Source organism: Bufo bufo, chromosome 3 (genome assembly GCF_905171765.1).
Source record: "Bufo bufo chromosome 3, aBufBuf1.1, whole genome shotgun sequence".
Taxonomy (NCBI): domain Eukaryota; kingdom Metazoa; phylum Chordata; class Amphibia; order Anura; family Bufonidae; genus Bufo; species Bufo bufo.
Genome location: NC_053391.1, coordinates 321,084,721 through 321,107,596, shown reverse-complemented (window position 1 = coordinate 321,107,596; position 22,876 = coordinate 321,084,721). Strand labels below are relative to the sequence as shown.

The following is a 22,876-nucleotide window of genomic DNA, read 5'->3' as shown; positions in this document are numbered from 1 at the left end:
ACTATTATAACATCGAACAGCGGGGGACATTACTAGTCTATCGGGGCACATGGGGGATATTACTATACAACAGTTCATAATTGTAACATTACTAGTAGGGATGAGCAAATTTTTCAAAAATTCTATTCGCCGATTTTTTTTTCCCCACAGCAAATTATGTAAAAAAACTGCTAATTCCTAGCTGCAGAGAGCCTTCATAGGGGTGTAGACCACTGTGCCTTGTAGTAACACGCATAGTGAGTTTGCTTTGGTAGCGAAATAATACTGTGAGTCCGTATGACATCCAGATGACAGGCGTCACTCTTAGAATCACTGCACACTGCACTTATTTGTGCAGTCACGGGGCCAAAACTGACCAAATAACTGAAGTATTAACTCAGCCTTAAAGGTCAATGTTAGCGCCAAGAAGAAGCGCACTCCTTTTACACTGTCGTCAGCTGATTCCACATAGATGTCAATAGAACCTGTTCTATTGAATGCTTATACAAGTAGAGCCCCCCGACAGAGTGGAGAGGGTGTCAGCAGTAAGTTTGTGTTGGCGTCACAGATTATTTTGCCCTTCCTCTGATCCGTCAGAACAATAACCCACAAAAAACAGGTCCTGTCTGTGGAGCATACACCTTCACTCGGTCAGCATTTGCTCAATAATCCATCAGTATTGCTAATGCCCAAAAAAAACTGGAGTGAATCTAAAACAGAGATGACATGTGAATGTAATATTTGCATGTCTTCTGTGTTTTGTACCCACTCCTGCTTTTGGCTACCAAATCATAAGCCAAACTGATGGAACCATACAGGCCTTACAGCTGCTACACAGACAGGATCCGTTGTGCGTCTCATTTTTCCTTGCTTCTGACAGATCAGAAGAAAGGTCAAATAAATGATTATGTCAGCCAGGCCGAAAGCCAAAATAGTGGACCAGTCATGAAGTGGGGAGGGTGGGAACAGCATGAGAAGTCCAGAGAGTGGACCTATGACATAGTGGTGAGGTGGAAGCAGCATGAGTGCCACAATGACAGGGTCTGGAGGTTTAAGCAGTATGAGGAGGCCACCGAGTGGCACAATGACACAGTCTGGAGTTGGCAGCATCAGGATAAGGCCACCGAGTGGCACAATGACAGTCTGGAGTAGGTGGGTAACTATGGCCCCCGCAGCACTAAACATCCACTCTGATGCCACACTACTGGCCGGGCAGGACAGATTTTCCAGGGCAAACTCTGCTAGTTGCGACCACAAATCCAGTTTGGCTGCCCAGTAGTCCAGTGGATCTTCAATGTGGGTTGGCAGGGTGCTGTCCAAGTATGCCACCACCTGCTGGTTCAGGTCCTGCTTCAGGTCTATAGATAATTGTTTGTCCAGCTCACCTTTTCGGCGTGTCTGGAGTTTGGAGTTGGCACCAGTATGAGGAGGCCACTGAGTGGCACAATGACAGAGTCTTGAGGTGGCAGCAGTATGAGGAGGTCACCGAGTGGCACAATGACAGAGTGTTGAGGTGGCAGCAGTATGAGGAGGCCACCGAGTGGCACAATGACAGAGTCTGGAGGTTGAAGCAGTATGAGGAGGCCACCGAGTGGCACATTGACACAATCTGGAGTTGGCAGCATCAGGAGAAGGCCACTGAGTGGCACAATAACAGAGTCTGGAGTGGGTGGGTAACTATGGCCCCCGCGGCACTAAAAATCCGCTCTGATGCCACACTACTGGCCGGGTAGGACAGATTTTCCAGGGCAAACTCTGCTAGTTGCGGCCACAAATCCAGTTTGGCTGCACAGTAGTTCAGCGGATCTTCAATGTGGGTTGGCAGGGTGTTGTCCAAGTATGCCACCACCTGCTGGTTCAGGTCCTGCTCCAGGTCTATAGATAATTGTTTGTCCAGCTCACCTTTTCGGCGTGTCTTATCCCGTGTGCTCGGAATCCAACCAGCAAGTCCTTGGGTAAATCGAAAAATAAGAAAACGGTTCCGGCACTGAAATTTTCTCAATAAAATCTTCCTCTTTATTTTTGTAACATTGACAAGTGCAGACAAATTCATACAGTTACGACTAAGGACAAGGTGTCCGAAACGCGTAAACTTTGTTTGCTGTATGAATTTGTCTGCACTTGTCAATGTTAAGAAAATAAAGAGGAAGATTTTATTGAGAAAATTTCAGTGCCGGAAACGTTTTCTGTCACCCCACCCCTCCCCAGCAGCCATGGCAGTGGAGGATGGACGATGGCTCAGATAGGCAGCAGCCAACTGACTACATAGGATGTCTCTGTAGTAGTTCAGTTTGTTCTCCTTCTCAGTAGGTGTAAAAAAGGCCCCCATTCTGGACCTATAGCGAGGGTCTGGAGAGCCAGAAGTCATCTCTCTACCGAATGGTGACAATTCATCTGTCACTATGCAAGCAAGTGAGCATGCATCGGGCCATTTGTGCAAGTGACTCGGAGGGATTCCCTGCCTCCATCTCCACTGCATACTACCACGGCGTGTTTTTGTCCTATGTCTCATCTTCCTCATCGCCCTGTAGCTCCTCTGGCTGCTTCTGCTTCTCCTCTCCTGTCACCTGAGTAGAAAAAACACTAATTTCACTACACATTGCCTGTGCTCCGATGTCCTCATCCCCCTCCTCTTCCTCTTCCAGTTCAGCCCCCACAGGGCTCATGTGGCTGTGAGATCTAGGCGCCACGTCTCCAGTCCCCTGACCAGCTATTGTTACCACCATCTGTTTCAGGACATGAAGCAGTGGAATGACGTTGTTCATCCCGTAGTCCTGGCGAATGACGAATAACGCAGCGTTCTCAAAGGGCCTGAGCAAACGGCAGGTGTCACGCATGAGCTGCCACTGGCTGACATCAAAGTTACACAGGGGAGTACTCCTATCCGCTTGCATAATCAAGAAATCGTTGATGGCCTTTCTCTGTTCGTATAGTCGGTTCAACATATGGAGGGTGCAATTCCAATGGGTGGAAACTTCACATATCAGCCTATGCTGGGGGATGCCGTTCTGCAGCTGCAGCTCAAGGAGGGTGTGGTTTGAGGTGTACGAGTGGCTGAAGTGAATGAAAAGTTTCCTGGCCATTTTTAGGATGTCTTGCAGATGGGTGGAAGACTTCAGGAACTGCTTGACAACCAGATTGAACACGTGTAGGGCGCATGGCTCAGCCCTCCTTGATGCAGCGCCAACACAATGTTTTTCCCGTTGTCGGTCACCATGATTCCGATTTTGAGTTGTCGGGGAGAAAGCCAGGATTCAATTTCTTGACGAAGGACACAGAGCAGTTCCTCCCCTGTGTGACTCCGTTTGCCCAGGGAAATGAGGTGCAGAACAGCATGACACCGCCATGCGCTTCACATGTGGTATCCTGGAGGGGCACTGTGACATGTGCCTGCAGTGGAGGCTGAGGACATGGTGGAGGATGAGGAGGCAGAGGCGGACATTGTTGCAGGACCAACGGTGTGACAACGTGGAGGCGGAAGCGCCGTGACCTGGCTAAGTTGCTGGTGTGGCTGTGCATGAACCACATTCACCCAGTGTCCCTGACCGTAGTTACAGCTCCACACGTCAGTGCTGTCGTGCACTTTGGCAGACACTGACAGGCTCAAGGACTGGCCCACCTTCTGTTCTACATATTTGTGCAGGGCTGGTATTGCCTTTTTCGCAAATAATTGACAGCTTGGGACTCTCCACCTTGGCTCTAAACACTTTCACCACAAATAACTGCAAAAGTGCAGTGCGTATATATTTTATTTCTGTACTAAAACAAAACAATAGATGATGTTAAGGAGACGAGCTACAGAAAACACTGTGGAGCCTCATTTAAGAGTCTCGACACAGCAATCCAAAGTGCAAAGCTCCCTGGGAAACAGTAATATGCAAAATAACTGTGGAGCCCCAGTTATGGGTCTTCAACACAGTGAAAGCCAGATATCCCTCAAAGGAAGGAAAACCGAGTAAAGGGGTGTCCCCATTACAGAGATCACCAAATCCACCATATTAAGTAGCCCCTATGTCAAGATCCCGCTCTTTTACAAGCTTTAAGGATTTGACGGGGAGGACCTAAGCCAGTTTTTTTTTATTAAAACACCTTTATTACAATCAATCGTCATACATACATAATTTAGTACTGTGACGCAGCACAGGCCACGAGTCAGCACTTAATATATTACTTAGAGTCGTCATTGCGAGCATGGCATTGTTATGTAAACGCACAGGCTAACCTACGCTATACATCGCAATAAATGCACATTAGCATACCTATTCAATCACAAAGACCTCTCTAAGTTCCGCAAGCACGTCCTCGCGATTCAGTAGGGCGCAATTCAGTTTCCAGGACCCGCGGCCAGGGGGAAACCCGGTGCCTAGGGTGCACTGGACCTGAACGGCCCTGTGATTGGAGAAGAAGCAAGGGACCATAGAGTGCCTACACCGCCTCACTGCCCGAGAGGTAAACACAAAGTCGATCCGAGAACGGAGTGAGCCATTGGGTAGGCTCCACGTATAATTAATGGAGCCTTTCCCCATGGAGCCCACAACGTCCTGCAGGGACGCTTTGGTCGCCATCTCAATGAGCAGTTTGGAAGTGACGTCAAGCTTGCTTGACGTCCCGGAGCTGCGTCTGTCCTCCTCGATCGGGCAGTTGAAATCCCCGGCCATCACTACGGTCCTAGTGGTAGCGAGTTGCAGTCGGAGGGCCTGAAAGAGCTCCAGTCACTCACCCTTGTCAGGGGAGGCGTACACGTTGATGAGCCTAACCGGCTCTCCCGCCCAGGAGCCGTTTACGACAAGAAGTCTGCCGCAGACGAGCTCCTGAGGAGGATGGCAACCCCTGGCCGACTTACATTCGCCACCACCGGACAAGTAGGAGGGGCCGTGGGACCACTCCCTGGCCAGATGGTTGTATGACCTAGAGGGGGCAAAGTACACTCCTGCAACATAAACACGTTGGTGACCTGTGAAGTAAGAAAGGTTAGTACCGTCTGACGTCTGAACCTGTCCCTGATGCTCCTAACATTGATGGAAAAAAGGTTAAAATTTGCCATCATGTAAGAGAAAGAAAGAGCTTAGCGGAAACTATACATCTTAGTTACCACTCCGGACGTCCGGCGGCTTCTCTTCATCTTGCCCGCTGTCTGTGAGTGACCTCTCCAACAGCCGGCATTGTTCTGCAATCTCGTCGAGGGCTTCGGATTTCTAGGGGACTTCTTGCGGCTCAATGGTTTCCCCGCTGGCCACTGCTACCTCCACATTGGTCTCGTCGAGGCTGCGGTGTGGAGGTTTTGCTGTTCGGGGGCCTCGTTGGTGGCTACCGGTTCTTTCACCTGCTGCTCCATTTCCTCTTTGTCGTGCAGGGGCATTTCCACTGCCTCGACCATCTTTTTCTTGGAGTGGTCAGCGGCTGGGCTGTCCCTCACCCTTCTTTTCCCTTTTCTTTGGCTGGCACCTGGGGATTCAAGAGGGGGAAATTCCTCCATAGAAAGGGCTGCAGCAGCTGGAGGAGAGGTTAGTGCTGCTGCAGTGGTGGTGATGGGGTGGGTTGGGCTGGGGGCGGTGGAAGGTTCCACTGAGGTAATGGGCAGATGGATATGGGAATCCTCAGTGGCGGTGATGATGGGGCGGGAGCATGGCCTAGGGCAGGTGTCTGCTTACCCTCCTTCTTTTTGGACTCCTTCACTTTGGGTCTTGCTCTGCCTGCGACCTCTGCCCAGGTGCGTTCTCTTTCTGGGCAGTCCTTGTAGATGTGTGAAGCCAGTCCGCACAGGTTGCATGACGTCTTCTTAGGGAAGTCCCGGGTTTCGTGCCCTGCCACACGACAGATCCAGCAAGCCGCCTCTTTGTGTAGTGTACGCGGACTGTAATGCCCGTCACTACAGAAGGGTCACTTGTGTGCTGTCGTCCCCCTTATTTATGGGGAAGTTGGTATAAGTCATCTTTATAAACTGTAATGCTATGTATTTCCCTGTTACTGTGAAACTTGCATGTACAGGCCTGCTAGGGGTGTCATTCCAGCTCTTAGTCACTAGAGGGAGCTAGGGAGCCCTAGGTTATATAAGGCCCAGTCAGGGAGAGGAAAGGTAGACTTTAGACTGAGTTAGAGATCAGACTATGTCAGAGTCAAGTCCAGGCCTGAAGCCGGCAGACCAGGAGAGGGTATTGCAGTCCCTGTAACCGGGTTCCAGATTCAAAGAGAAGGTTCCCCTCCTGAGTTCACCTATGCAGAAGCAGGAACGCCTCAGTTAAAGAGCCTGAGGAAGCTGAGAGAGAGAGACAGAGGCAAAGCTCAGAAAAGCAAGAGGTACTCAAGACAACTGAGGAGGTACTTGATAAAGATAAAACCAAGGATATAAGCCAGAGCTAGGGCATTGGGCCTTGGAGAAGATTTTCTATGTTCCAGGATCAGTCAGGAATAGAGTGCAAGCTGCCTGTACTGCAAGTCCTGTGTTTAACACTCTGAAGTCACCTTGCTATACATATATTGCCTGCATCAACTGTATTGAAAATCAACTGTCTGCAAAGGAACTGCGTTTCCGTTAATGTCCCTATATGATGACTACTAAAGTTTGAGTTCTGCTTTAACATCACGTGGTTCCTCAGTTATTCCTGCTATCAGCAAACGGCGTGCCACCGTTTAATTAGCACTGGCGTCACGAACATTTCTCATCATCACCTGCCCTTGCAGAGAGTCAGCCGTCTCAGGTTAGTGTCTATTGCACTACAACACCCAGGAACACTATTAACCCTAACTTGAGTACGCTGCATTTGCAATCGCTCAGCCTGTGCCCCTTCTTGCCACATTTCCTGCAGGTCTGCGGCATGTCAGAGTAATAGATGAGCGCTTGAGAGTTGCCCAGCAGGTGTTGCATGCCATCCGGGTCTGTGGGGTCCCTGTTCAGGCAGACGATGACTGACCACTTGCCTGTCCAGAAGCCGTTTCCATTCAAGATGTGGGTGGGGTCCCTCACCACAGGGCAGAAACGCTTCAGGTAGGTGACGATATCCTTGCCTGGGATGTGTGGGTTCCGCATGGCGTCACTCTCCTTTCTTCTCTCTGGACTGGGCAGCTGCCCAGGAAGCGTCGAAAAGGGGAGTCCGGTTTTGCGGCTTTCACCATCTCCAAGTACCTCTTGCAGATGGCCACGGAGGCTAAGGTGATCCAGAACATCCCAGCGAAGAGGGAATGCATGCTAGTCACCTCCGGCTTGGCGAATCCCTGTTCCAGGACCATCTTCTAGCCAAACACATCCTGGCTCATGTCCGGCGCTCTCCCGTCCACTTCCTTTAGCTTCAGGATGACGGGCTGCCTCATCCATGGCTCCACGGGTGGGGAGCCGGGGTTGGGCTTCTGGGGAACAGGCGCTGCTGGATCAGTAGCCGATGAAGTGGAGGCTGAAGGGTCCTGGAGGGCCTCTTCCGTGGCCTTTCTTCCTTCTGTAGCAATCTTCTAGTTCTTTGTCTTGGGAGGCTTTGAGGTTGAGGCCATGGCTTTTTCCTGCCTTCCTCTCCCTGGAAAATCTTTGCAAAGCGTCCCTTTTGCAACAGGGGGCGGGGCTATGCAGATTACTTCTTGCCGGGCGTAGCTTCTTCTGGGGAAGGTCTTTGCCAAGCTTCTTTTCCTTGTCGGGGTCCCCCGAGGCTGGAGTCTTCAGTCCTCTTCTTCGGGGGTTCCTCGTGGAGTCTTCGCAAAGTCTTCTCCTTGATCGCAGTCAGAGAAAATCTTCCAGTAGTCGTCTTTAGCTGTCGAGATCCAAGTAAGCAAATTCTAACGTCGTACACCAAGACTATTAAGCCACAGGCCAAGAGGAGGTCGGAGACCAGAGCACTCTTGTTCCCTGGGGAATAGCCCTACACCCAATAGCAGCAGTGAGCTGAAGCTGAATTTAATCAACGATGCTCAAAGGCAGAGTGCAGGGGGTACCCAAAAAGACCTGGGCCGGCAAGTCAAGGCAGACTGATAAGAACAGATACTACACTTGATCTTAGCCAAAAGGCCGAGAAGCGAGTGAAAGCCAGATATCCCTCAAAGGAAGGAAAACCGAGCAAAGGGGTGTCCCCATTACAGAGATCACCAAATCCACCATATTAAGTGGCCCCTATGTCAAGATCCCACTCTTTTACAAGCTTTAAGGATGTGACGGAGAGGACCTAAGCCAGTTATCCATCCACAGACAGCTGTTTCGGGGTGTTGCCCCTCATATTGGCGGAAACAGGTATATAGCACCCCTCAATCAGGATTTTGTGGAAGAAGGTATATGGCACCCCTCAATCAGTATTTGGCAGAAACAGGTATATAGCACCCCTCAATCAATATTTGGCGGAAACAGGTATACGGCACCCCTCAATCAGTATTTTGTGGAAGCAGGTGTATCGCAGCCCTAAATCAGTATTTGGTGTAAGAAGGTATATAGGAATAGCACCCCTCAATCAGTATTTAGTGGAAGAAGGTATATGGCACCCTTCAATCAGTATTTGGCGGAAACAGGTATATAGCACCCCTCAATCAGTATTTGGCGGAAACAGGTATATGGCACCCCTCAATCAGTATTTTGTGGAAGCAGGTGTATCGCAGCCCTCAATCAGTATTTGGTGGAAGAAGGAATATAGCAATAGCACCCCTCAATCAGTATTTTGTGGAAGAAGGTATATGGCACCCCTCAATCACTATTTGGCGGAAACAGGTATATAGCACCCCTCAATTAGTATTTGGAGGAAACTGGTATATAGCCCCCTCAATCAGTATTTGGCGGAAACAGGTATATAGCACCCCTCAATCAGGATTTTGTGGAAGAAGGTATATCTCAGCCCTCAAGCAGTTTTTTGGGGGGCAACAGGTATATCACACCCATTGCAATTAGTTACTCCAATAGTGTTTGTCCCTCTATCTAGCTGCGGTATCGCAGCAGAACCGCACATAACTGCTGCACAATACGAATACACTATAATATAATTTCTATGTTAGAAAGTATATTATAAGTATATCACACCCCTCTATATCTCACCTATCAATAGCATATTTATACCAGTCTTTAAAGGGTTTCTGAGAAATAATGTTATGTAGCTGACTGACATTAGCGATGTGCTAATGTCAGCAGTACATAACAGTATGCTTTATAACTCCCTGCCTGCCGCCGTTCTCTTAAAATAAAGATTTAAAATATGCGAATGAGCCTCTAGGTGCTATTAGGACGTTGCTTCAGCACCTAGAGGCTCGGTATATGCACCCTTTGGCACGCCCATGTCCAGTTGATTGACTTTCGAGTTCTCCTAAATGTCCCGTAAATCCCACGCCTGCGCCTCCAGTGTAGTATTTGGCACAGGCGCAGTGAGTAAAGGACGCACTCCTGCTGCCGGATTCCTTCAGTCGGCGCAGGTGCAGTGAGGAAGCCAGCAGCAGGAGCCCGTCCTTCACTTCGCCGAATACTCAACGGGACGGGACGATTTACGGGACGATGAGGACAACTTGAAAGTCAGTCAACTGGACCTGGACGTGCCAAAGGGTGCTCAGACCGAGCCTCTAGGTGCTGAAGCAATGCCCAAATAGCACCTAGAGGCTCATTAGCATATTTTAAAAGTCTTTATTTTAAGAGAACGGCGGCAGGCAGGGAGTTAAAAAGCATACTGCTATGTACTGCTGACATCGCTAATGTCAGTCAGCTACATAACGTTATTTCTCATGACAGAAACCCTTTAAAAGGACTTTTGTGGCCCTATTAGTAGCGTTTGGTGTCCCTAACTGTCCCTGCTCCAAAATGCAACCTCTCCCTACACTGGCAAAACATATAATGTAAAATGGCTGCCAGATCGGGTTCTGTTATAGGGTTGGGTGTGTATCCATGTGCTGAAACGTCTCAATTGGCTGTCCTGTCCCACCTGATGGATGTGTCATGGGTCAAAGTTCGGCGCTATGCAAAAAAATATGGCGCGTGTGAATATCACCATATGTTTGCATGTTCGGCGAATCGCCAAGAGCAAAGTTCGCCACGAAATGATGGCTGTGCGAACCGCAAGGCCATCTCTACCACTAAACGCTTTCACCACATATACTGTAACTGCAGAAGTGAAATGTGTATATACAGTACAGACCAAAAGTTTGGACACACCTTCTCATTCAAAGAGTTTTCTTTATTTTCATGACTATGAAGGCATCAAAACTATGAATTAACACATGTGGAATTATATACATAACAAACAAGTGTGAAACAACTGGAAATATGTCATATTCTAGGTTCTTCAAAGTAGCCACCTTTTGCTTTGATTACTGCTCTGCACACTCTTGGCATTCTCTTGATGAGCTTCAAGAGGTAATCACCTGAAATGGTCTTCCAACAGTCTTGAAGGAGTTCCCAGAGATGATTAGCACTTGTTGGCCCTTTTGCCTTCACTCTGCGGTCCAGCTCACCCCAAACCATCTCGCTTGGGTTCAGGTCCGGTGACTGTGGAGGCCAGGTCATCTGGCGCAGCACCCCATCACTCTCCTTCATGGTCAAATAGCCCTTACTTTCAAAGTTTTCCCAATTTTTCGGCTGACTGACTGACCTTCATTTCTTAAAGTAATGATGGCCACTCGTTTTTCTTTACTTAGCTGCTTTTTTCTTGCCATAATACAAATTCTAACAGTCTATTCAGTAGGACTATCAGCTGTGTATCCACCTGACTTCTCCTCAACGCAACTGATGGCCCCAACCCCATTTATAAGGCAAGAAATCCCACGTATTAAACCTGACAGGGCACACCTGTGAAGTGAAAACCATTTCAGGGGACTACCTCTTGAAGCTCATCAAGAGAATGCCAAGAGTGTCCAAAGCAGTAATCAAAGCAAAAGGTGGCTACTTTGAAGAACCTAGAATATGACATATTTTCAGTTGTTTCACAGTTGTTTGTTATGTATATAATTCCACATGTGTTAATTCATAGTTTTGATGCCTTCAGTGTGAATCTACAATTTTTATAGTCATGAAAATAAAGAAAACTCTTTGAATGAGAAAGTGTGTCCAAACTTTTGGTCTGTACTGTATATTTTTGTTTCTGTACTGAAATAGGCCACTAAGCACTTTCACTACAAATAACTGCAACAGTGAAGTGTGTCTATATTTTTCTTTTTGTACTAAAATAAGCCACTAAAGGCTTTTCAACTTAGCACTTGCACCCCAATAACAAGAACAAATTGCTGGAATGACAGAGCTGTATAATGGCAATTTGGATCCCCAAATAATCTTTTCCTGGACTTGTAAATCGCTTTTCTGGCACTGTCCCTAGCGCCTTCTGATGTCTCTTCCTGCACTAAGATGATTCCTCCCTTATAAATAGTTTTTTTCATTTTTTTTTTTTCACATTAAGGTTTTTCTGATTGCTGTCCCTAGCGCCATCTCACTTCTATCCCTGCACTCAGAACGCTGGAACATGTCTGAATCTAAGATGGCTGCCGTATTTATAGGGCTGTGACATCACAGGGCTTGATGGCTGCTGATTGCCTGCATGCATGGCATTATGGGTGATCCTGCCTTTCCACAGTTCCTTGCCCCATGTCCTCACACGTGTAGCCACCATTCGCATTCATTGCGAATATAATTTTTCCTGAAATTCGGATCGAATACCACTTCGTAAGCTTCGATTCGCTCATCTCTAATTACTAGCTTAACAGGGCACATTGTGGAACATTACTAGTCCAATTGGGCACAGCTGGGTCATTACTGTACAGCAGGGCGCAGTAGTGGTCATTACTATATAACAGGGTATAATGGGATTATTACTATATAACAGTGCACATTGGGGGTCATTACTATTATAACACGGAACAGTTGCTGACATTGCTATTATAACAGGGCACAGTGGGGGACATTAGATTCTAATGGAGCACAGTGAGGGACATTATAATTGTAACAGGGCACAGTAGGGGACATTACTATCCTAATAGGGCACATGACTTATTCTAGTGGAGCACAGCCGGGGACATTAATGTTATAAGAAGCAGAAAGCCAGACATTACTATTGTTCAGGGCACAAACAGGGACATTACTACTGTATGGAGGCATAAAGATTGACATTCCATATGGGGACACAAACAAGGCATTACTGTTGGGACACAAACACAGACATTGCTATTGTATGGGGCCACAAACAAGGACATAACTACTGAGAGTGCTGGAAAAACCAAGAGCCAAAGCTGTCTTTGCGTTATTCTATGGAGTCATACCTGGAAGAATTCTTCATGGCAGTCTGGGCTGGATGGTTAATAAAAGGTAAAGTGAACAATTCCAGTCTGTGATGACATCACCTGTAAGTCCCTGGATATAACAGTGCTGTATTCACTTATATAGCCTTTAGAGCGACCACTATACAGCTACTTTATGGTGGTAATTTTAGTCATAGTACAGTATTTACTATTGAGAGTCAAAACAGAGGTATTCAGTCACTATGTAGTGGTAATTCGTGTTTATGATCTGGTGGTTTTATTTGTCCAATGTTATTATTGGTAATAGTGGTCTTGGTTTACAGGTTTTTGTTCAGTAGTAGTGTAACAGCCCACACAGGATGCATTGGGCAGAGATGGAGTGGAAGTTAGTTATTAAGCTCTCCCCCACCTTCTATTTAGGGATTGATTATGACATGGGTGTGTGGTGCCATTGTATATCTGGGGGGAATTCTTTTGTACTTTTGTCTGTACAGATTCTGAGTGAGCCTCACGGGGCCAATTGGCAGTTATCTGTTACAAGCTGAGTGCATGCATTCCGTCACACGCACAACAAGATGTCATATCCCTGCGCACCGGCACTGCTGCTTCTCCTCGGTGTCGGGGGAAGAGCAGCCAATGGCAAGCAGGGACGGGGACAAGCCTCCCTAGCGTCAACCCCGATGCTAGGGAGGCGCAGCAGTGGTGGTGCGGGGACCAGGAGCTGTGCAGGGAGCGGGGAGCCAGGTAAGTATATTCATTGTGAGGGGCCTGGCGTATGGGGGACATTTTATAGTCTTGGTTAACCACTTTAAACAGTTTCTCATATTTTCTAAGGCTGCAAATATGGGATAGACAGGCCAAATGCTCCCTGAGTTACTCCTCCAATATATTTGTGCTTCCTCTCTCTAATCCAGCCAAAGGGGTGCAATTCTCTCTCTTTTCAAAATGTGGCACTACAATGTCCAGCTGCAGGGTATAGATCTCTAGCAGACCTGTAATCTACTTCTTCAGTAGGCCTGGGTGCCTGAAGCTCATAACCCAGATAAGTGCGCTGTGGAGACCAAAACCTTAAAAGGGTTGTCCACTTTTTACTATTGATGACCTATCTTCAAGATAGAGCATCAATATCAAATTCTGACTTCCAGAACCCCCACCGATCAGCTGTTTGAAGAGAAGGCAGCACTCGTACGAGCGCTGCCTTCTTTGTTCTGTTTATCGGCTCGCCACAGCAATTGCAGTGGTAAACAGTGTAATTACAAGTAGTGATGGCCTTACGGTTCTCTCGGTGGTCGGTTCGCGGCGAACTTTGCCCGTTCGCGATTCGCCGAACATGCAAACATATGGCGATATTCGTGCCCACCATATTCTTTTACATTGTGAATAACTTTGACACATCCATCAGGTGGTACAGGACAACCAATTGAGACGTTTCAGCACATGGACATACCCCCTACCTTATAAATAAACCTGATCTGGGCACCATTTTACATTCAGTCTTTTCGCAGTGTAGGGGAGAGGTTGCTGTGTGGAGCAGGGACAGACTGTTAGGGACGCAAATCGCTAGCTAATAGGGCCACAAAAGTCCTTTTAAGGACTGGTATAGGTGTGCTATCGATAGGTGTGACATACTTAGGGGTGTAATATACTTATAATATACTTTCTAACATAGAAAGTATATTATGGTGCAATTGTATTGTGCAGCAGTTGTGTGCGGTTCTGCTGTGATACCGCAGCCACACAAAGTGCCAAACGCATTTGGAACTAATAATTTCTACTGGTGTGATTTACCAGTTGCCCCCCCAAAAAACTGATTGAAGCAGGGATTTTATATACCAATAATATATGTTCTATATAGTGCATTTAGGTAGTGCAGCTTTTGTTTGCGGTTTTGCTGCGTTACCGCATCTACACAGAGTGACAAACACTATTTGAAGAAATAATTTCTACTGTTGTGATTTACCAGTTGCCCCCCAAAAAAACTGATTGAAGCAGGGATTTCATATACTAATAATATACGTTCTATATAGTACATTTAGGTAGTGCAGCATTTGTCTGCGGTTTTGCTGCGTCACCGCATCTACACAGTGAAAAACACTATTGGAACCAATAATTTCTACTAATGTGATTTACCAGTTCCCCCCCCCCCCCAAAAAAAAAAAAAAAAGATTGAGGCAGGGGTGTGATATACCTTCTTCCACAAATACTGCTCTTCTATAGGGACTTTTGTCACAGGGTCATTTTGAAAATGACAGGCAGAGGAAGAGGCAGGCCATTCCGCAGGGGTGGTAGGGGTCGAGTAGGTGCACCAGGCCGGAGCCTAAGTGGGAAGTTGCAGAAGGTGCGTGCGATTACGTCAAAGGATGCACCAGACTTGGTTGAGTGGCTCACTCAGCCTTCCGCTTCTGCACCCTCCTCATCCTCTCTATCTGCACCCTCTTCACTCTCTGCTGTGTCCACCCCCAAAGACAACACCACCACCGCCACCATATCCCCTCCGCTCGAGTCAGAGGAATACATTCCAAGACCTTACCGATGCGCAGCCATTCTTGGCCTCGGATCAGGAAGAGGAGGTATCAACGGTCGCCACCCAGCAGTCTGACGACAGCACCCAGATCAGACCAAGAAGGGTGGTCCACGCTGTTGCTGCCTACTCTGAGATCTCTAATGTCAGTGGTGGTAAAGGTAACGAATCCGATGATTACGTGTCGATGGACGTCATGTGGGTGCCCACAAGAGAGGAAGGGGAGTTCAGAGGGAGCGATAGAGCAGCAAATAGGGAGGAGAAGCAGGCAGAACTTACAGTGCACAGGAGGCAAAAAGCAATAGGGAGGCAAAAAGCAGACTGCTAATGTATCTGGAACTAAACATCCACCATGCTCCACAGTGTAGGCTTTTTTTAATGTGTCCGCTGCTGACAATAGTGTTGCCATCTGCAGCCTGTGCTGTCAATGCATAAGTCGCGGTAAGCCCAACACTCACCTAGGGACGACCACCTTAAGAAGGCACCTGGCCTCCCATCACCGAGTCCAGTGAGAGCAACACCATCAGAACCCACAAAGCCACACTCCCAGTGCTCACCGTCCTGCCTCTTCTCCTTCTCCTCTCTCCTCCCAGTTATCCTCCACTCCACCTTCCCCCGTGTCTTCGTGGCGTTCATCTGGTAATGACGCTGGATAACCCTCTTGCCCAATGGCTGACCGCTGGCTTGTCAGAACTGCTAGCCTGCCAACTACTGCCATATAAACTAGTGGACTTGGAGGCCTTTAGAAAATTTGCGGCCATTGGTACACCGCAATGGAAGGTCCCCGGAAGGAAATATTTCTCCCAGAAGGGCATCCCAGAGCTATATGGCCATGTTCAGCGGCAAGTGAATGTATCTCTGGCACACAGTGTCGGTGCCAAGATACATCTGACCACAGACACATGGTCTAGCAAACATGGGCAGGGAAGGTACATAACTTTTACTGCCCACTGGGTGAACCCTCTGACAGCCGTCAAGCATGCAACCCGTGGTACCCGTGTAGATTTGGTGTTACCACCACGGATTGCATGTAGGCCTGCCTCTTCTTCTCCTCCTCCTACTCCATCCTCCCTCTCCTCCTCGGCTAACTCCTCCTTTTCCACTGCTACCGTCTCTTCTGCTGCGCCCCCCAAGATCCCCAGAACCTATTCGACGTGCCAGGTGAGACGTTGCCATGCTGTGCTGCGTCTGTTGTCCCTGGAAGCCAAGAACCACACCGATCCTGCACTCTTTTCAGCTTTGCGGTCACAGGCAGATCAGTGGCTAACCCCGCTCAATTTAACAGTTGGTAAAGTGGTGTGCGACAACGGTGTCCATCTGCTGAGCATGCTGAAACAGGTCAAAATGACACACGTGCCGTGCATGGCACACGTCCTGAACTTAGTCAAGCAGCGATTCGGTGCCAAATACCCCGGGGTCCAGGACGTCTTGCGGCAGGCCAGGAAAATCTCTTGCCATTTTAGAAGATCTTACACCACCTGCCAGTCAGACGTCTGATTTGTGACTGCCCGACACGATGGAACTCCACCTTGCATATGCTTGATAGGCTGCTCCAGCAGAAATGTGCAGTTAATGACTACCTGTACGAACTCTGATGCAGTACAGGTTCTGGGGAGCTTGTTTTTTTTTTCATTGCGCCAGTGGCTGCTCATGCGCGACGCATGCAGACTTCTGCAGCCATTTGATGAGATCACCAAACTGGTCAGTCGCAGTCAGTGCGCCATCAGTGACAACGTACCTTACGCCTTCTTTCTGGAGCTTGCATTGCGTCGTGTCATTGATCAAGCCTTCGAGGAGCAGGAGCTGGAAGATGAGGAAGTCGCAATGCTGGATGAATTCCCAGGGGGGGCTACTCCATCTGAGACAAGTCAACAACAGGAGTCTTAAGAGGAGTCAGAAGAGGGGTCGGGGCGAAGGAGGAGCAAGAAGAGCATGCTTTAAACGTTTCTGGGATCCCTGGTGTTGTCTGTGGATGGGGAGGAGAATGAGGACGACATTATCTTGGATGATGAGCAGGAGCCAGGCCACTCCACCACTTCTAGTTTAGTGCAAATGGGGGCCTTCATGCTCCAGTGTTTGAAGAGGGACCCCCGTATAAAAAGCATAAAGGGAAAGGACCAGTACTGGGTGGCAACGTACTTAGACCCCCGGTACAAACACAAAATTACGGAAATGTTACCACCATCACAGAGGGCTGTCAGAATGCAGCACTTCCAGGTCTTGCTTCGAGAAATGCTGAATTCTGCTTTTGCGGGCGCTGGCAAAGAATTTCCACTCACAGAGAAACTGTTGCGGGTACCAATCCAACAGCACATGGAAGAAGAGGGCGGTTTGAAGATGTGTTGGTCACTTCAGTTATGAGATCATTCTTGCAACTAACCCATCGACAGCCGTCCCCCGGATCCAGCCTCAGGGAACGCCTAGACCGACAGGTGTCCGACTACATCAGGTTAAGGGCCGATGTGGACGCTCTAAGAAGCGATGAACCGCTGGACTACTGGGTGTGCAGGCTTGACTGTGGCCAGAGCTGGCACAATTTGTCATGGAACTGTTGGCTTGCCCCTCGTCCAGTGTCCTGTCCGAAAGGACGTTCAGCGCAGCAGGGGGGGTCGTGACCTATAAGCACTCTCGCCTAGCTCACGACAGTGTGGACTACCTCACATTTTTTTAAATGAATGAGGTATGAATCTCGGAGGAATTCAACACCTGTGATGACCACGTGTAATTGAATTTCCTCAGGACAGCCCACACATATCCGCCACCACCCAGAACAAAGAATGGTCCTTGCCTTATGTATATACAGCGGCATAAAAGGCCTTTTATGTCAGGTGAATGCCTAATTTTTGGGGCCTGTACTGGCCGACAGTTACATATTTATCCTGTGACCGCCTAGTGCACCTCCAGCCACAGAATCCAAAGTTCTGTGCTGTCAGGTGAATACCTATCAGTGGCGTACCTCCAATAGAGGCAGACCACGCAGCTGCTATGGGGCCCCTGGGGGAAGGGGGCCCGCAGTGGAGGATAGGCCCCGCCCACTAATTACACTTGTATGGCTTCCTGAGAAAGTAAGAGGTGGAGAAGGACCTTTGGTGATGTCATCAACCATGTGACCAGTGCAGGAAGCCAATGAATAGCAGAGCAGCAGAAGTCTAAAGGACCTTTGGTGATGTCATCATTATGTGACCAGTGCAGAGGACTGGTGAAAGACCTGTGGCATATCACTGTGAGGGGGCGGAGCTTCTGTGTGGTGCCTGAAGGAGAGGTTAGTGGTGTTCTGGGATAACATAACATCCTAGAAAAGCTGGGAGTTGTAGTTTTGTCGTATTATATGTTTCTCAATGTAATTTAAACGTATGCCCTAGTACAGGCTGGTAATGCTGGGAGTTGTAGTTCTCTCCTCTTATACCCTCTCTTTGGAATGTATACTGATGACCCATAATAAGTCTGGCCATACTGGGGGTTATAGTTATTTCTTTTTAAAGCTCTTACCTGGTACAACTAGATGATGTCCTATAATCTGGACATGCTGAGAGTTGTAGTTCTTCTTAGGCTGGATTCTCATCACAGTTTAGTTTTCCGTTTTGCATGCAGGACTTTTTTCTGTCTAAAATAACGGATCTCCGACAGAAATGGCATAAACGGATGCCAAATGTGCAGAACTGATGCTTGAAATACAGGATCATTTTTTTTCCTTTATTTTTCTGTTTATCTGACGGATCAGAAGAACTGAAAACTAAACGGTGATATGAACCCGGCCTTATACTCTGTGTAATATCTACTTGTATCTGATCATAACAGCCTGGACATGCTGGAAATTGTGGTTCTCTCCACTTTCACCTCTCCCTGTGTTGCTCCCTAATTTCCAATAATAATCTGGTGATGATGAGACTTGTAGTTCCCTTGTCACTATTATAATGTTCTGCAGCAGCTGAGGTGTGTATTACTTGTTCACTTCTGTGCTGGTGACGGTCGCTGTTCTTCCGTCATAGAAGCACAACAACGAAAATCACTGCAGTTCCGGATCTGGCACTTCATGGACGACAACACCTGACGGATCCCGCTGACTATGATGAGATCTGTCAGGTTTCCATCTTCCAGGCTATAAAATTGTGTCCAGCATTTATGACCTGATCCACGAATGAGGCCCCAACACAGATGTGAACGAAGCTTTATATGTTCTGCAGCAGCTGAGGTATGCATTAGGAGGTTCTGACAGTTCATAAGGCAAGGGGGGCTAGGTGGCACTGGTATACTATTATGCCAGCACCACCATAGCACCCCCAATGAGCTGTGCCTGTGTGCTGCTTATAGTGGACAGTGCCCTCAGACAATGAATGGGGACAATCAAAAGCGGGTTTTTTCCCGGTATTGAGACCCTATGACGGATCTCAATACCGGAAAATAGAAACGCAAGTGTGAAAGTAGCTCCTAATGTCTACACGGCTGCAACTGCTGGGGGTATGGCAGGGGAGAAGCCAGGGCAGGTGGTGGGATGGGCCAGTGGACGGAGTGGGGCCCCATTAAGATTCTTGCTATGGGGCCCAATGATTTCTATGTACGCCCCTGATACCTATTGGCTAATTTTTGGGGCCTGCACTGGCCCACAGTTACATTTTTGTCCTGTGACCACCTAATGTACCTCCAGCCACAGAATCCAAAGTTCTTTGCTGTCAGGTGAACGCCTATTGGCTAATTTTTGGGGCCTTTACTGGCCGACAGTTACATTTTTATTCTGTGACTGCCTAATGTACCTCCAGCCACAGAATCCCAAATTCTTTGCTGTCAGGTGAATGATTATTGGCTAATTTTTGAAGCCTGTACTGGCCGACAGTTACATATTTATCCTGTGAACGCCTTATGTACCTCCAGCCACAGGATCCAAAGTTCTTTGCTATCAGGTGAACGCCTATTGGCTAATTTTTGGGGCCTGTACTGGCCGACAGTTACATTTTTATCCTGTGACCGCCTAATGTACCTCCAGCCACAGAATCCAAAGTTCTTTGCTGTCAGGTGAATAATTATTGGCTAATTTTTGGGGACTGTACTGGCCAACAGTTAAATTTGTATCCTGTGACTGCCTAATGTACCTCCAGCCACAGAATCCTGCAAAGTTGTGTGCTGTCAGGTGAATGCCTATTGGCTAATTTTTGGGGCCTGTACTGGAGTGGCAAGTTCTCACAACAATACTTAGTGCAGCAATCACTAATATCTCATGAGACCTTATAAAATGTGAAGTTGTGTGTACCGCGAAAAAATAAATCGCATCATTAGGGATTTTTGCAATGGCGCTTTTTTTTAAACACTCGATCTGCATATACAGCGATTGTTATAACATGCATGTGAAATGTAATCAAATACACTGCTTTAATGTCAAATTACTTACAGCAGGCATGCTCAACCTGCGGCCCTCCAACTGTTGCAAAACTACAACTCCGATCATTCCCTGACAGCCTACAGCTATTATCCTACAGAAGGGCATCGTGGGAGTTGTAGTTTTACAACAGCTATGGAGGGCCGCAGGTTGAGCATCCCTGTGTCACGGGTAAGGAAGGTAGAGAGGAAGTGCACCCCCTAAACTGCCACCCTCAACCCTGTCCCTGCCTACTTGCACCACCCGCTCTAGGTGACCTACGTAAGTGTAGAGCAGAGCGAACAGAGAAGGGAAGGAACAGACAGCCAAGGCAGAAGGCGGTACACAAGACTAAGGCAAACAGATAGACAGGGAGGTAGATAAGATAATAGTACCCAGTGATGGGAAAGGCAATGGCGGGTCAACTAGCCGAGGTCGGTCCGGGAGGTCACATCAATACAAGGGATGAGGCAGGAGACGAAATCCGAGAACGAGCCGAGGTCAAATACGAGAGATAGCGTAGGTACCAAGGGAGCGGGCAAAGCGAGGTCAAGTAGGAAGCAATAATAATAGTACACACAGCCCTAGAGATGAAAATCACAGCAACCTGTAGCCAGCAGGCAGGGGCGTACATAGAAATCAGTGGGCCCCAGAGCAAAAATCAGAATTGGGCCCGTTAACCCCGCCCACTAACCACAATGGCCCCTCCCACTTCCTTACCTGGCTCCTCCCATGCCACACCCCTTTAAATAAATTTATACATGACCTACTGAAACTGTAAGGGATAAACATTTTTATTTTATTATTAACCAACTTTGTTGCAGTAACGTATAAAATGTACATGTATTTGTACCCCTTTAACTCCTTAAAACTTAACTCTTTAAACTCCTTAACTCTTTAAACCCCTTTAACTCCTTGCTGCTGATGCTGAGTGTGCACATATGCGCATGTGTTTGTGTTTGTGTGTGTGTGGGGGTGATTGGGGTGGTTTGGCTGGTTGGTGAAATATCATTTGGTGGCTATGTGCACAGCATTAGCAGCAAGGAGTTAGAGGGGTTAATATCCAACCCCTAATGCCCTCCAAAATGCCCGGGGGAGGGGGGTTGTTAGGAAGGAGTAGGTGTAGGTGTAGGAGGAAAGCACACTGTCCTCTATGAGCCCCCCCAACCCCTAATGCCCCCCAAAATTCTCAGGACAGTGTGCTTTCTTCCTACTTCTCCCCCATAGGCATTTTGGGGCTCATAGAGGACAACAGGACTCACTGGAGTGGGATTGAAGCATGTCCCACCCTGTCCTGGCTGTCCCCCTCCCTCCCCACCCCTCCTCTCTCTTGCTGCCTGGCTTGTCAGGTCAAATCTGAGTATCTGACATTATCATCGATCATACCTAGTCTTTGCTGCGTGCTGACTGAGTCTGCTCTCTCTCTCTCTGTCTCACTCGTCTCAGGCAGCCAGAGCCAGGCAGTGACACGGCAGCCTTCAGGCAGGAGTCAGGACGGACGAACGGTTCTTCAGGCCAGCCAGGGACAGGGTGCTTCTTCCTTCTTCGTCTCCTCAGGCACACTGGCGACGGCCGACGGTGAACCGATTCTCCCGCCTCCCTTGCGCACACTGCCACTGGCCAATCAGCAGCTGCTTCATAAGAATTGCCTTGTGCTGATTGGCCAGGCTGGTTGCAGGCTGGTTTGATCCTGTCTGATTCCGCAGCAGACAGCAGTCAGGATCAGGTCAGGAGGAGGTCAGGATCTGGTCAAACTCCGTTCGGCGCCGGGGGGGAAGAATAGTTGGCTCAGGCTGAGAATAAAAGCAGCCGCATGGCGCTATAGCCGCATGGCGCTATAGCCGCATGATGTCATGAGTGGGCGGGGCCAAATAGTGTGGGCGGGCCTTCTCTGCGCTCCGGGCCCCCCAGTGCCGCGGGCCCCATAGCAATGGCGTGGTCTGCCTCTGTGGGCGGTATGCCACTGCCAGCAGGCCGCCTGTATTTATAGTGGGGAGTGAGGGTCATGTGACGTGGCCAGCGTCACATGACCGACAGACAGACGAGTCGAGCACCGAGTGATCAGCTCGGCGATCAAGGCAGACCTAGGAGCAGGGAGCCTCCCAGCTAGCAAAGCCGCCCTGGGAACGAGGCCAAACACAGATCCTCACTCCCGAAGCTAAGCAGCAGGTCTGCGGCTCATGGGAGACCAAGTGCGCCTTCGGCGCCCCGTTACAGTACCCCTCCCCTTTTACGAGGGGCCACCGGACCCAAGCATTGTGGACGAGGTTTCTCAGGGTGTTCCCGTGAAAACTAAGCAATTAACCTGGAAGCATGCATCCTGGACACAGGTACCCAGGACCTCTCCTCGGGTCCAAAACCTTTCCAGTGGACCAGGTATTGAAAGGAGTTTCTAACCTTTATAACATCCATGATTCTAGAGATGATGAATTCTTCCTGACCTTCAACCTCCACAGGTGGGGGAGGTTTTTTGGAAGGAACAACTGGCGACACATATTTCTTGAGTAAAGACTTATGAAACACATCATGTATACGAAGGGAGTCGGGTAGTTTTACTCTAAAAGACACCGGGTTAATAACCTCAAAAATATTATTTGGTCCTATGAAAAGCGGAGAGAATTTTCGAGAACAATGTTTCAAAGAAAGATTCTTAGTCGACAACCATACTTTATGGCCGAGTACGAAATTTACTACCTTGGAACGTTTCTTATTGGCATGTCTACGCTGAAACTCCTGGGCCTTTTTCAGGTTCGCTTGAACCTGCGCCCAGACTGTGCACAGTCTAGAGGTGAAAGCATCTGCCTGTGGGTTGAGTGAGAACGCAGAGGAATTAGAGATAAAACGAGGATGAAACC

General features: G+C 48.4%; 1 pseudogene; it reads right to left on the bottom strand.

Annotated features, from left to right (window-relative positions):
- Window positions 1-7,779: 7,779 nt before the first annotated feature.
- On the bottom strand, window positions 7,780-7,981 carry LOC120996681 (annotated as a pseudogene).
- Between the last annotated feature and the right edge of the window lie 14,895 nt (window positions 7,982-22,876).